Source organism: Lagenorhynchus albirostris, chromosome 2, assembly GCF_949774975.1.
Source record: "Lagenorhynchus albirostris chromosome 2, mLagAlb1.1, whole genome shotgun sequence".
In the NCBI taxonomy this organism is placed as follows: domain Eukaryota; kingdom Metazoa; phylum Chordata; class Mammalia; order Artiodactyla; family Delphinidae; genus Lagenorhynchus; species Lagenorhynchus albirostris.
The window spans coordinates 172,486,758-172,500,462 of NC_083096.1; the positions used below are offsets into that span (position 1 = coordinate 172,486,758).

General features: G+C 51.3%; 1 protein-coding gene across 2 annotated transcripts in view; it reads right to left on the reverse strand.

The window, feature by feature from the left end:
* Nucleotides 1–13,705, reverse strand: part of IGSF21 (immunoglobin superfamily member 21) — a 245,917-nt gene that overhangs the window by 88,181 nt on the left and 144,031 nt on the right. The gene's annotated exons all lie outside the window — the stretch shown is intronic.

Sequence of the window (13,705 nt, forward strand, 5' to 3'; positions counted from 1 at the left end):
CTTAAATGTCTGAGATGGGTGTCTTCCAACTCCTCCAGCAGAACCTGAAGCCCAGGAGGGCTGCGACTTTGCTGTGTTCAATGTTGTATCCACCACTCCCAGGACAGCCGGCTACAGAGGGGGCTCTCCGTCAATATTTGTACAGAAATGAACATGCCTTCTATAGATGCAAAAACTGAAGCCGCTGAAGGGCTGCCACTCACTCAGGCTGCCCAGTCTGTCAGTGGAGGAGTGAAGATTTTGAACCTGGGTCTGATTCCGAGGTCCAGAGTGGAAGTGGCCCAGGCAGTAGAGTGGATGAAGTATTGGGTTGAGGCCAGGAAGGGAGCAGGTATTCTAGGCAGAGGGAAACCACGGCAGGGTGCAGGACACCTGCTCAGAGAGGAGCAAGGAGAATAAAAATGGAGAGGAAGAGGGGACAGCGATGCAGCCTCCCCCTGGCTTACTGAGCAGCAGGAGGGGCACGGGGTTCCTGCCTTCCTTGTTGCCATGGTGACCCTGGACCACTCTTCCTCTAGACTCCCTGCCCGCCTGTTCTCCACCCTGAGTCTGCTTCTGCATCTCCTGGGCCCGGGAGCTGGGCCAGGGGAGCAGCCACAGAGAGAGAGGGCAGGCTCCCCTGGACCCTGGGGAAGGAGGACGCCGGATTCCCAGGGATAGCAGGGAGGGCTGGGAATCCTCAAGTCAGGTGCCACTCACCACTCTGGGTGGCCACATTCCACCCCCACTCCATCTCCCTGTGAGTCCTGGCTCCTGGCAGGGCTGGGCTCTGGGTAATTGGCTTCCCCTCGTGTGTGTGTGTGAGATCCGGTTTTTAACAGAGACAGCTGGTGTCATAAATTGCTTGTCTCATCTGGTTACCGTGCAAAGGCAGACAGCAGCTCAGGGATGAGGTGTGGGGCGGCCCGGGGGCCCGGGGGCTGCTAAGAATGGCAGGCAGAGACGCGGCGGCTGGCTTTGTGGGCACACACATGGGCAGAGCCTATGCAAGTATGAGGAGGTGCGTGTGCAACGGGAGTGAACACAAGGGGGTCCCAGGGGCTGCTGGCGCCCAGCTCATGTGGCTAAGCATGAGTGCAAATAAGAAAGCCTGTGTCCAGGGGGTTTGGGGATGGACATCTGTCAGCAGGGGTGAGCGGACAAATCTACGTGCCTCTAGGCTACATATAAGGATGCATGTGTGTGTGTGTGTAAAGCAAAGCAATGGTGAGAACATTTAGTGTAGTTCTAGATGTTTAGGGAAGAACATGAGGGTTTGTGTGTGTACAAGAAAGGGTGTGTGTGTGTGCACAATCAAGGTTGTGTGTCAGTTGTGGATTCATGGTGTGTGTGCACGTGTGTGTGTGTGAATGATGCCTGTACCCACGGAGTAAGCCCAGTTTACACACCCTGTTCCCTGCTCTGGGCCGGGGGATAGGAGACATCAGCTGGGGTGGGTGTGGGGGGGGCATGTGTCTGAGAAATGCCAGGCTGGGAGACACCATCACGCCAATGCTGTCCTCTTGCCACTGTCCACCCCCGGGGCAGGCTCCCACCAGTCAAATGCAAAACCACAGTCAGGACCCAACCACCTGAGCCCCCAGACTCCACCAGACACAGGATGCTCTGAGACCTCCCTCGCCATCTCCTGTGTACCCCCCAAAACCCACACTGCAGGGGCTGGCAGGCAAGAAGCAGGGGAGACTGGAAGGACCTGGATAGATGCTAGACACTCAGACTTCTGTGCACAGCAGAATCACCTAGCCAGGTGGGAGTAGGGTTTGAAAATGTCAATTTCTCTGGAAGCCCATCCCAGAGGTTCAAATGCAGTGAGTCTTGGGTGGAGTCCGGATTGGGGATTTTTAACAAGCTGCATGGAGTCAGTTGAATGCAGGGGTTGGGGATCAAAATGGGGAGACACGGCCCTGACTCCCGTGGACTCCCCCCCAACCAAGGCCTCTGCACAGCTTTCCCAGGTGCCATACCCTTGGCGCCTGCGAGGCCCGGCCACTCAGCGCGGGAGGGACCCTTGACTGTCCCATCTAGAACCTGCACGTTATAGAAGGCCAAACCAAGGCCTTCCGTGAGGGGAGAGACAGGCCCAGGGCCACACAGGAAGGAGGTGACAGGGCTGGGAGCCAGGACCTTGGCTCCAAAGCACCTCGTCTTTGCACCACATCCCACTGATGCTTGGGACCCCAGAAACCAAGGTTCACCATCAAGTGCTGTACAGATGCAGCACCGGGGATGTTCTTGTCCGTCCTCTGCCTTTGGGTCAGGGCACCCCCATCCCTGCTGTCTGTTCCATGCCTCCGGGTAATGATTCCCAGCATTAGAGATGGGCCCCATGGTCATGTAGTCACCCCAAAGACAGGGCTCTTCCCAGTATGGCCAAAGCTCTCCCCTGCCACGTTCTGGAAGAAGTGGGGCAGGGATGGAGGAGGAAGGAGGAACTTTTTCAACCACCTTATGTCTCCCTGACATACCTGCCCTCAGCCTTCATTCCTCGAACCCAAGTGACTACACTTCTCATTCATTCATTCATTCATTCACTTGTTTGTTCATTGGTTCAGCACCTCCTGGCGGCCAGGCCTGTGGACAGAGGGTGTATCAGACAAGGTCCTGGCCATCAAGGAACTCCTAGAAAGGGCAGGGTAGGGGAATCACAGAAAGAAACATCAGCAGCACATGCTTGCCTGCCAAGGTCTCCTCGGCGTGGAACGGAAGTGGCACAGGGCAGACAAATAGAGAGCTCTGCCAGGGAGAGCTCAGGCAGAACCCACAGAAGAGGGTACACTGAGCTGTGCCTTGGAGGAGGGAGAGGAGTTTGCAGGGCAGACAAGAGGACGCAGGAGGGCACTCCAGACACAGAGGATGCCAGACAAAAGTAAGAGAAAAGGCCATGCATGGGTGAAAAGTGATGGGGAGTTTCAAGATGGATTTTGTGGGATGCTCTGTGGGATGCTGGGATGCGGAGTGTGGCCATGGGAGCTGGACCCCATGTGAAGGGTCTGGGTTTGGTAGTGATAGTCAGAATGTTAGGTTCAAATCTAATTCAAGATCTTGGGCAAGTCACTGCACTTCCCCCTGCCTCAGTTTTCTCATCTATAAAATGGGGATAACAGTACTACCACCTCATAGGTGATAGGCTGCAGGATGATTTTTGTTCTTCCACATAAATTGCTTAGAAAGGAGCCTGGAATACAGTAAAGGCTCTATAATTGTGTGCTATTTTATTAGTTCTAAAATGCTTAGCACGGTAGATATGACGTAGTAGATATTATTATTGATATTATTTTGTCAGAGGGAGATGGGGAGCCACTGAAGGCTTCAAGCAGGGGAGTGACAGCTCTCACCAGGGTCAAAAAGATCCCTTTATCTGCAGTGTGGACATCACAGCTAGGGGCAGGCAGGTCTGGCTTGGGAAGAGGCCTTTGGAACAGAGAGAAGAGATCACTTTTCCAGCCCCCTTTTCAGGGCTGTGACTTGATTTTTGATCCCCCAAGCTGGCTGGGCAGGTGTGGGTGTGGGTGGGGGCGTGGCTGAGTCTTGTCTGATCCCAGCATCTGTGTGCCTGTGTGCGATCCCCTACCTGTGACACCCCAAACGGCGTCCCGCAGTGCCATGCTCAGCGCTCGGTCCCCATGCCACCCCCTGGCCTGCCTGTCAGCGAGCACACCTGTGTGGACAGGTTGCATCCAGCAAGGGCTCATCGTGGGGACAGATGCCCAGCTTCTGCCAGTCTGGCTGACTGACACAGTCAGGAGGGGCTGCCCATAGTGTGGAGGGACCTCGCTGTGCCAATCTGCAGGCCCTCCACACTCGGCAGGCGCTGCAGATGACCAGCCTTCTGTCAGCATGATTGGGCGCTAGCAGACCAGTGGACATGACCCATCAGCCGCCTGCGCCAGGCTGCCCACCTGCTACCCAGGGGGCGGGGCACGCCAGCGAACACTGCTAGGCTGGCACGTCCTGCCCCCTGTAATCAGCACATGGCATGCGGGCAGCCGGCCCAGTGGAGCCTGACTGTCTGTCCGTCTGCAGCTGCCCTGGGCAGCCCCAGCAGCCTGCTGGAGAGAAAGAGTAAGAGCCTGGGCCCCCTCTTGGCTCAGCCACTGCGTGGCAGTGGATGCTGGGAAACTTGCATTCTCTCTCTGAGCCTCAGTTTTCTTATCTGTTAAATGGGGCGGAGATGGCTATCTCTAAATTCACTTCCTGCTATTTCGTGCAGGTGGTGTTAGCAACAGGCAAACTCCGAGTAGCATAATTCTGCGATCTGAGGGGTGACACTAAGCTTATCCCTGCTCATTTATTTCTTCCTTCAACAAGAATTCACTGTGTCTCTACTATGGGCCAGAGACTGTTTTAGGTGCAGGGGATAAAGTCATGAACAGGCCAAAGACCCTCTTCTCCTGGAGACCTCATTCTAGTGGGAGGAGACAGATAATAAGCCAAATTAAGGAATATGGAAGAAACACATCAGATCAGGACAAGTGTCCTACAGACAATGAAAACAGAGTGATGGATGGAGGAAGTGGGGACCACAGCAGATTAGGCGGCCAGGGGAAGCCCGTTTCTGGAGCTTAAATTTCATATTCAAGCTGAAATCCCAGTGAGGAGGTGGGGCCAGCCTGCTTGGAAAGGATCAAATTGCTTCCTGCCAGCTCCTTACAAAGTCATGTTTGTTCAATGCTTCTGGCTTCTCATTTAGTCCCAGCAACACCCCTGTGGGCATTTTACAGATGGGGACACAGAGTCACAGAGTGATTGCGTTTGCCTACGTGCCCACAGTCCAGATTCAGCTCGGGGAATACAATCCTTTTTCTACTGTGTCTTCACAACTGACTTCTACTTTGCTGAAAACCAGCCTCAATGTTTGTCAAAGACTGTGTGACCTTGCACTTGTCGCCCCCCACTACCCCAGCTTGGTCTTAACAGCATCGTATTTTATTCCCCCAGCATTTAACTATGAACACTTTCAAACATAGAGAAAAGTGCAAAGAATGTTAACGCAAACATCCATATTCCTACTACCCACCTTCTGCAATGAGCTTGACCATGTTTGCTTTACCATATAGCTCTCTCCCTCTATCCATCCATCCATCCACTTGTATTTATTTGGTGCATTTCAAAGTAAGTTGCAGACACCAGTACACTTTACTCCTACATGCTTCAGCACGCATATCATTAATCAGAGTTACACTTATTTTTAATTCTCTTTTGGTAAAATTTACATAAAATGAAATGCACAGATCGTAAGTGCACTACCCAATGAGCTTTGGCAAATGCATCTACCTGTGCAACCCAAACCTCTCTCATGATATAGGACATCACCATCGCTCCAGAAAGATCCTCTGCCCTGCCCAGTCAATCCTTGCCCCCAAAGGCAACTATTATTCTGATTTTTCTCACGCCATTTTTGGCCTGTTTTAGAATTTCATATAAGTGGAATCATACAGTTGGTAGTTTGTAGTGAAGGCTCCTCTCTCCCAGCATAACGTTTTTGGGATCCACCCTTGCTGTTGTGTGTGCCCGTAGCTCGCTCCTTTTTATCGCTGAGTATTCTATTGGAAGATGAGACCAGTTTGTTCAGCTGTTCTCTTGTTAAATAGACACCTGGATAGTTTCTGGTTGGGCTCTACTATGTATATAGCTGCTAACAACATTTTTATCCATGGTGTTTTAATGGATGAATGTTTTTATTTCTCTTGCTACTGCTTTGTTTGCCAAACAGCCAGTTCATTTCAACAAGTGTTTTCTGAGCACCTACTACGTGTCTAGCACCTGCCTGTGCTAGACATGGAGGTGAGTGATCCCAGCTCAGACTGGGGTCTTGGGCTCTGAAGCCTCCAAGGAGGCACAGGAAGTCAGGAGTGCCTGCTAGGAAACAAGGGATCTGCACGTCACCGTGTTTTATCCTCACAGGAGCTTGGTAGCATGCTCATTGCGACCCCGGTTTTCAGAGGAGGCAACTGAGGCCAGAGTGTTGAAGTGACCTGTCCAAGACAAGTGGCAGAGCTGGGCTTCAAACTAAGGGTGACTCCAAACCAGGCTCTTTCCTTGTCCTGAATGATGCAGAAGCAGCAACCCAGGGAGGCTGGTGATCTACTCAAGGTCACATAGGCAGTGCCGTGACAAGAACACAGGCTCCTGTTCTCCCAGTGCAGGGCTCTTTTCTGACACCATGCTGGCTTCATCTTGGGAATCTTAACAGATAAGGTCTCAGTATTTGTTGAATCAGCATTCGCTCCTAGAAATAAGGCTGGGAGAGCTGTGTTATATAAAAGCCTGGGTTATCTGTGTGTATCTGTGTCCCAGTGCATGAGCTCATCAGGCTAAACTTGTTCCCTGTGCTTGCTGATCTAGGACCACAGGGTTACAGGCCCCAGAAACCAGGCAGAAGCCTGAGTGTGAGCCTCTGGCCGGTAGTGAGAAGTGACGGGACCGGTGTTGAGATGGATAAGCTATGTGGGTCCGAAGTCATTTAATTAAAAATAAAACCCTCAGTGTATATCAAATTAATACAATCTTCAGGGTGAACGTGGCCTCAGACAACGGTCTTGTGGGCCCAACATTAAGCAAATGAAGAAGGTGATGACAGTTGTTGGAAGGATAATTGTTGTGTAGAGGGTTAAGGATGGCTCCACATTCTTTGACACTCCCGCGCTGAGAGACAGGGGTTTATGCTCTCTCCTTCTGAACGGGGCATGTTCTGTGACGACTTTGGCCATCGGGATACACAAAAGTGCCAAAGCACACCAGTTTCCATGCCCAAGCCTTAGGAGGCTGGAGACATCCACTCCCTGTCTCTGTCCATGGTGCTGGACAGACCACGTGGAGAATGAGAGGGACCCAAAAGCCCAGCCTTGCCTGCACGTGAGTGAAGCTGCCTTGACCCCTGCAGACCAGACCAGCCGCCACACTGAACATGACCCAGTGACCCCTGGTGATGCCATTCAAAGCATCAGAATCACCCAGCCTGGCTCTGTTTGAATTCCAGACCCACACAATCACGTGATGTAATGAAATAGCTGGTGTTTTAAGATGCTGCATTTCGGTGTGATTTGTATGCAGCAATAACCACAGCTGCATGCTTCTCCTCTTGTCAAGGAGGAGTTCCATCTCAGCCCCCACCTGCACACACAGGAAATGCCAGTGCCAGCCCCATTGCATTGTGGGAGCCTCTATTTGATTGGAGCAACATTTGGGTGTGCAGGGGAAGAGGTCGGATCAGGTGGGATCCAGCAGGAAACAGATAGTCCATGCAAAGAGGGTAAATGAGGAGGGGTCAACACCAGGTTTATTTACAAAGGTGTGAACAGAGCTGAGGGATCCCAGCAAGGCATGTGTGGTGGCACCTGGGGCAGGGACCAGTGGGAGCTGCTAGTTTTTTAAGGAGCAAAGGGAAAGGGGCAAAGGGGTGCGAGTTTTACCTGCACCTGAGAGAGTGGCAGATGAAGGAAAACGCCATCCAACAGGAACTTCGGTAGAGGGACACGGGGAACCAGGAGGGAAGAGCTGGAGAATAAATACACTGTCCTCTCAATTTCACCTGTCTACCCCCATCTCTTGCAGGTGCCTTCCATTAGCCAAATACGACTGGGAGTCAGCCGGCAAGAAAACCCATTGATGCTACTGGTACAGGTCAGCTTTCAGGCACAAAGGATGGAGAAGGTAAGACTGGGTCTAGGGGGTGGGAGAAGGTGTCCAGTGGACCAGGAATCCAGGGAGCCAAACTTGAGTGGCTACCTAGCTCGGCAAATTTCCATTAAACCCTGTTCCTTGTCTGGTTGACCCATAGCTGCATACAGCAAGGTCCCACCCTTCACCCCACCACTGCTCCCCCACCAGACAGTTCAGATGAGTGTGTGGGAAACAGCGGCATCAGAGAGGCTCCCATTCAACTGTCATGTTTCTTCCCACAGCTGCCTCATGTCTGACAACCAAGATGCAGCTGATGGGGGAGAGAGAGCTGAGCCCATCTCTGCTTCTTCATCACCACCAGGCTCCATGAAATGGGGGTGCAGGGGAGCTGAGACAGGAAGGCTGGTCCTCCACACCCTTGCCCTGTGGAGTAGGTCCCGCCTGAGACGGGTCCTCCTGGGAAGCTTGGGACTTGGAGACTCTGAGCCCCAACATAGAGCCCTGGGTTGTGATTTCTCCCTATAACTCTGCTCCCAGGGCAGTTCTCCAAGAAAAAGCATGAGAGGGGCCTCTAACTGACCCCAGGGCTGGCTCTGCAGCCTGCCATCCATGCAGTCATATGGGGCCCTGTGCTGAGAAGGTCTCACTCTTCGTTTAATGCTTTGCTGTTGCCATCTTGAAATTTGTAATCATTTTCGAAGGAAGGACCCCATGTTTTCATTTTGCCCCGGGCCACACAAGTTAGGTAGCCGATCCTATTTCCAAGCAAGCAAGAGTCTCTGGGACTGATTCCTTTGTCTTGATCAAGACCCAGCGAACTTTCTCTGAGAGTAAATATTTTAGGATTTGCAGGCTATACAGCCTGTGTTGCAACTACCCAGCCCTGATGTTATAGTGTGAAAGCAGCCATAGACAATCTATAAACGAAGGAAAGGACACAGTTGTGTTCCAATAAAACTCTGTAAAAAAAAAAAAGATGTGGGCTGGACATGGCCTATGAGCTATAGGTAGCCAACCCCTGGTCTAGATTGTAAGCCCCTCTTCTCCCTGTCTGCCTGTCTGATTCTGGTTCATTCTTTTTTTTTTTTTTTTTTGGTATGCGGCCCTCCCACTGCTGCGGCCTCTCCCACTGCGGAGTACAGGCCCCGGACCCGCAGGCTCAGTGGCCATGGCCCACGGGCCCAGCCGCTTGGCGGCACGTGGAATCCTCCCGGACCGGGGCACGAACCCACGTCCCCCGCATCGGCAGGCGGACTCCCAACCACTGCGCCACCAGGGAAGGGAAGCCCCCTCCGGCTCATCCTTGATGACTCAGCTCAAAAGCTTTTCCTAGCGTCTCCAGGGAGAGCTCAGCTGCTCCTCTTTTGCCCTCACCCACACCACACCTGTACACGTTTATTTATTGAGCCTGAGCTAAAAGGCAAGTTTTGTGCTGAGCACAGGGGCTACAGTGGTGAGCAGGAAAGCATGGTTACAGCTTTCATGGAGCTTTGTGGTACACACCCAGGTGGGAGTCCTAGGCTAAAACCTACAGAAAGGCAGGGCTGGCATCGTTTGTTCAATACCATTTTTCACCAATCCTAGTGTAATAATGTGGTGACAAAATACACAAAGGCAAGGCCTTATGCTTACAACTTTTTTTTTTCTAGTTGGGCCACTTGAGCCCCTGAATCATCTTTGAGGTGGACCTGGTAGGTGTCTTTAACAGAGAGGTTGAGCAACTTGCTCCAAGACACACAGCAACAGACTAATGACGGAACTAGATTCAAACTCCCAGGCTGGGCCCATTTCAACCATGCCTAGGAATTAGCACTAAGCCCTGATGTCCTAACAGAGCCAGGAGGGATGCCATGGGCAGCTGGAGTCATGAGTCCCAATGAGAGGTGTGTAGATGTTTTCACTCTACACTGGCTCAGCGCCGGAGGGGTGGCTGGTTTATTTCCTCTGGGGGAGAGAAAATTGAAAAGTCTGGTGCTGGTTCCTATTACAAGGAAACTGTTCAATAAAAATCACCCAGTACATTAAAAAAAAATCTTTACCTGGCTTTGAACGAACACTTGGTGTTATTACAACGAAAAAAAGTCCCATTTGCTTTTCATTATAGATCTGTTGTATTTTGTTTTCTTGTCCCCAGAGAGCAGGGTGATTAAAAAAAGAAAACAGCGGGCTTTGGAGTCCAACAATTTTGGGTCCAAATCCCAGCTGGACCACTGACTAACTGAGAGACTGAGACTGTTCATTAACTTCTCTGAGCCTCGGTCTTCTCATCTGTAAAGTGGGGATACTGCTGCCTCCTTCCCAGGGTTGTGGCAAGGATGAAATGACGATGTTGCCAATAGTTACTACTCTGTGTTAAGCACCTTCATAAGACACGTGGCCCCTGCTCTCAGGGAGCGCGCGTTGTACTAAGAGAGATCAATTGTGCACAAATAAATAGAAAATCAAAAGAGAAAGATGATTTCAAGTGATCATTGCTGTGAAGCAAACGGACCAGAAAGTGAGGGGCTGGAGAGGGACCTGGGGATTCAGTAAAAGGCCAGAGGAGGCTTCTCTAAAACCCATATGAGGACGGACCTAGAGATTGTCACACTGAGTGAAGTAAGTCAGACAGAGAAAGACAAATACCATATGATATCACTTACACGTGGAACCTAAAAAAATGATACAAATGAACTTATTTACAAGACAGAAATAGAGCCACAGATGTAGAAAACAAACTTATGGCTACCAGGGGGTAAGGTGGGGGAGGGATAAATTGGAAGATTGGGATTGACATACACACACTACTATATATATAATAGATAACTAATAAGGACCTACTTCACAGCACAGGGAACTCTATTCAGTACTCTGTAATGGCCTATATGGGAAAAGAATATTAAAAAGAGCGAATATATGTATAACTGATTCACTTTGCTGTACACTTGAAACTAATGCAACAGTGTACACCAACTATACTCCAACAAAAATTAAAAAAAAAAAAACCCCAAATGATAAAGCACCAGCCTTGGAAAGGCGTTTTCCAGGAGGAAGAGGTGAGAGCACCTGCAAAGGCCCTGAGGTGGTATATGGAGCTTGTTATGTGAGAGAAGAGAAAGGCAGCTGATGTGGCAGAAGTGGAGTGAGCAAGGTGGAGAGCTGTGGGCCCTCAATCCAGAGAGCTACCTCGAGCCAGATCACACAAGGTCTTAAAAGCTGGTGCAAGGAGGTTGAATTGCTGCAAAGGGAAGGCGTTGTTGGGTCTTAAGCAGGGGAATTCTCTGACTTGATTTACCTGTTTAAAAGATCCCTCTGGCTGCTGGTGGAGAAGGGATTGTAGGGCCTATGGGGGCGGGAAGACCTGGCCAGAGGCTCCTCAGTCATGGAGGGAGACAGCGGTTCCCACTGAGGCATGAAGTAGATAGAGGCTTGGCCCCTGATCTATTTCCTCCCGCATATCTCTGCCATAGGAGGAGTTTTAATGCGTGTCTAAAGGCCAAATGGGGAAGATTCTAAAGGATTTTCAGACCTTGGGCAACTTTGAATTAAAATGCCTCTTTTGTCCAGTGAGCAAGGCTGTGAAAGGCTTGGGAAGCCCCCTTCCCCCACCACCCCTGGGCAGCCAGGCCCCCGGCAAGAAACAGGGGACATGCTTAGTCCATCAGAGATCCAGTTCCTTCCAAATCACTCATTTCAAAGCCAGAAAATGCAAGAAGGGGCTGTCATGGTCATATAGGCAATGAGTCAGCAGCACCAATGTAACAGTGACGCGATAGCAGTAATGACCACAGTGATGATAAAAGTATGTCCTGAGAGCTTCCCCGGTGCCAGACATTGTACTAAGTACCTTATATGTGTTTTCTCACCAGATCCTCCCAACTACCTTATGAAGTGGGGCTCTTACTATTCCCACCTTACAGATGAGGAAACTGAGGCCATGAGAGGTAAATCGACTGGTCCAAGGTCACACAACCAGGAAGCATCAGAGCCAGGCTTGGAACCCAGTTGTAACACCAGTCATGTTGCCCCATCTCTTACTGGGAGCCTTTGAGTACATTCATCGGCCACCTCCCCTCCCAGCCTTGCCCCTCCAGCCTCTCAAGAAGCCCTCCTCCATTGCAGCGACTCTCCGCGGTGAGAGCCGGCCGGGAGCCACCGTGGTCTTGGAGTTTCCCAGACCAGATCTCCTTGACACCTCTCCACATCTGTGAGCAAGGATACAGCAATCTCTGTGTAGGTCAGAGAGGTTGGGGCCACCTAGCTGAGAAGTGGCACAGGTGGGTTTGAGCCAAAGACTGCCCGGTCCCTCCACCATCCTGCTCCTTCTAGAGACCGGGCCAGCCATTATTGCCCCTGGTTGGTCATTTCCCACCTCCCACAGTGCCTGGAGTCACCGTGACTGCCTTTGAGCCTCGGGAAGGGGGTCTGGTGGAGGAGGAAAGTGGACAGAAGCTTTTCTATGTAAGGTGGCCGACTGTCTAGGTTTGCTTGGGATTGAGGGACTTGCCAGGATGCAGGACTTTTGGTTTTTGCACCTGGATAGTCACAAGCAAATCACAAGTTGGTCTTCCTAAGTGGAGGCCTTGGATGTGGGACATACAGTGCTAAAACTGGGAAAGTCCTGGGCAAGTAGGGATGAGTTGGTCACTTTAACTCTACGTCACCCATGAAACAGATTGAGGTTATAGGGTGACAGCGTCCATCAGTGTCAAGATAGCACTTTTTAACTGTCAGAGATACTCAGAGATGGACTGGGTAGCTAGCTATAGTGGGTAGTGAGCTCCCCATCATCAGAAGCATGTAAGCAACAGTTAGACGATGCTTGGTGGAGAGCCACTGAAAGTCCATCCTCTGTCCCTAACTCTATGAGGTGAGGCAGAGGAAAGGTCTCTCTGAGCTCAGCTGGGTTGTTAAGACCCCTTCTCACCATATTTTAGCTCCTTTTGGGCCTGCCGTCTGAGGTGCACTCCATCCCTGCTTTCCTCTACACCCCACTGGTCCACTAAGTGAGGCCTGAAAATTACTTGCACGGTTAGGTAAATATTACAGCAGTCAAAAATGCAGCTTTGATGGGGGAGAAAAATATGTAATTTGCAGAAATACCACGGCATCAAATTACACATGGCCTGCGAGTGAGTAGCAGTGACTGACAGCTTCAGTGGCGCTGGTTCAGGTGGTTTTTTTCTTTTTGAAATCTCTGATAGACACCGATAGGAAGGAGCCTGAGATTCCCTCTCTGGTGGTGGGGACTGCCTGGAGGGCAGGAAGCCCGCTTTCACTGAGCCTGGCCTGTTTCTAGGGCGGCTATGGTCATGGTCAGAAATCTGGTCTCTAGTCAGTGGTGAGCACTGAGCAACCTCAAGGGGGCGCCTGGTTCAGGCTGTCTCCCTGGGGAAGAGGGCCTGCCTCTGCAGACCACCTACTGGGAGCCAGCTGCGTGCTAGTGCTAACGTGTCTCTATCTGAGTTATGGTACAAAGGGCTCCCTCTGGCTCGCAGCTGCCCCGAGAGGGATGAAGTAGATGCCATGTGTTGGCAGAACCTTGGGGGATGTGAGTCATCCAGGGTGGCTCCCCCCAGTCCTCTGCCCATTCTTCCTAGAATATCTGGGGCTGGAGAAGAAATAATTATGAGAGACCGAGCCAAGTGAACGGGACGGATATCTCAGAATTGTTTTCTCTCTTGTTAATTGAAGTCTTCAAAGAGCCACTTCCCTGAGCTTTGGGAGTGAGGGGAGAGAGGGGGTTTGGAATCTCTTAATTTGGTTCCCTGCAGGGCTGGTAATTCAGCCACCAGGAATGCTCCGAGCTCAAAGAGGTGGGAAATGAAGCTGCCAGCAGGCAGCACCAGAGCAAAGATGCTGTCTGGCTCAGCCTGGGAGCGGGTCCTTGAGGAGGAGATGCATGAGGGTGGAGGATGGGGACCGACGCTGCAAGATGGATCCCTCTGGAAGGTGTGTGGCAGGAGTTCAGAGAGCCAGAAGCATGCTTCTGAAATGCTGGAGAGCCTCTTGGTTTATGTTGAGGGAAACTGAGCTCCAGAGAGGGGAAGGGACTTGCCTAAGGTCACTTGCAAATTACAGTTGCCAAGTCCGTGGCTGTCTT